Source organism: Cornus florida, unplaced genomic scaffold, assembly GCF_030987335.1.
Source record: "Cornus florida cultivar Cherokee Brave unplaced genomic scaffold, ASM3098733v1 CherokeeBrave_3.0.0_Hap2_Chr05, whole genome shotgun sequence".
NCBI classification, from domain to species: Eukaryota; Viridiplantae; Streptophyta; class Magnoliopsida; order Cornales; family Cornaceae; genus Cornus; species Cornus florida.
The window spans coordinates 97,406,442-97,408,395 of record NW_026775575.1 but is presented as its reverse complement, the minus strand read 5'-3'; positions in this window follow the sequence as shown (position 1 = coordinate 97,408,395).

The following is a 1,954-nucleotide window of genomic DNA, read 5'->3' as shown; positions in this document are numbered from 1 at the left end:
TTAAATGGGTCACCCTCCTTCAGACTATACCTCTTTCCCCCATAAAGAAATGAATGGTCAACTTCATCTTCTTCCCTCGGTAAAGAGACGGAGGGTTAACTACTCCCTTATTAAAGGGTGAGCTCACAACGCTCGAGCAAATCTACTTCCCTTATTAAAAGGGGCAAGAAAGTAATCATCAAGCATGCTTAGCTTAGTAGGACTTGGCATTCCCGATGTTTGACAAAAATTTAATTCCTTTACTAAAGGGAAGAGCTGAGTGAAGCTCGTAAAACCTAATTCCCTTACTAAAAGGACGAGCTGAGTGAAACTCATAAAACTTAATTCCCTTACTAAAGGGATGAGCTGAGGGAAGCTCGTAAAATTTAATTCTCTTACTAAAGGGACGAGCTGAGTGAAGCTCGTTCCCTTATTATAGGAGTGGCAAGCTAAGTAAAGCTCGTAAAATTTATTCCCTTGCCAAAGGGATGGGCTGACTGAAACCCATGAAGTTTACAACTAGTATATTGGATTTTCAAAAGAAAAATCCAGTTTTACATCACTAAGAGTCATTGACCATGGGTTTGAATCCACACCCTTCCAAAACAGAACTTTGATTTGGTATATGTGTTAATTTCATCATTGGGAAGAGTACCCAATGGAACATTACCCAAGGGCAAAGTACCTAAGGGAACAATACCCAAGAGAAGATTACCCGAGGGAAGATTACCCAAGGGAAAGAGTACCTAAGGAAAGATTACCCAAGGAAACATTACACAATGGCAGAGTACCCACGGGAAGGTTACCCAAAGGAAGATTACCCATGGGAAGAGTACCCAAGGGTACCCAAAAAAAAAAAAATGTATTGTTCAATGAACAGTACCCGCAGGCACTATACTCGAGGGAACAGTGCCGGGGGCAAAAAAAAAAAAATTACATTCCTAAAGCTAGACGAGTAAGTTTGGGAATGGGGGGCAACTGATAGGGAAAAATAAACCTAACCTATCTTGACCTAACGATAGAGACAACTAAGTATTGACCAGCCACCAGATCTTTTCTACTTTCGAAAGATAATATTTCGTTATCAAGGATAACGATTTCCATTGGATAAGTTCCATGGGATAATGACAAATCTTATCAAGGATAAGATTTCCATGGGATAAGGATTATGATATTCCTTTATCAAGAAGAAGGGAAGTGATGATAAATAGGAAGACGACTCGGGAATAAGGTACGACGAAAAAACTATTATTAAATCCCTGCCTTTCTTTTAGACATCCGGTGACTAACTTGATCATCGAAGAGCTTTTGGCAGGCACCACACCGGTGCCGTCAAGATTCATCAATCTTCTACTTTTTCTTCTTTGCAGGAAAACGGTGTCGTATCGGACCGCATGGATTTCATTCTCAACAATTATTATATCTCACCGTTACATATTTTTCCTATATATATATAAAGCATCCACTATGATTAGGGATGGTAATGGGGCAGGGCGGGGCGGGGATCTCATTCCCCATTCCCATCCCTAGTCAAATTTTTTACCCCCATCCCCGCTCCCCATACCCGTTTAATTTTCAACCCCTTCCCCCATCCCAGGCCCGCCACATTAGCCCCCATCCCCGCCCTGCCCGTCCCGCATAACATTTTTTAAATTCCAATTCACCTTCAACAAAATCAACACAACCATAATATTTTTCAACCTAATAATTTAATAAAACTTCAGCACAATTATAACAATTTAAAATATGAACAGATATTTGATGCACAATGACTATGTTTTTTCTTTATGGTACAAGGGAATAGAACTAGGGTTTCACTTTCAAAAGTGAATATATTATACATATAGCTATGTAATTTAGTTATTTTTTAATTACATGTAAGGGCAATTTGGTAAAAATGCACTATAAACAGGGCAGGGCGGGGCGGGGTTACCCTCCCCCCTCTCTCGCCGGGGTTTCAAATACAATCCTCATC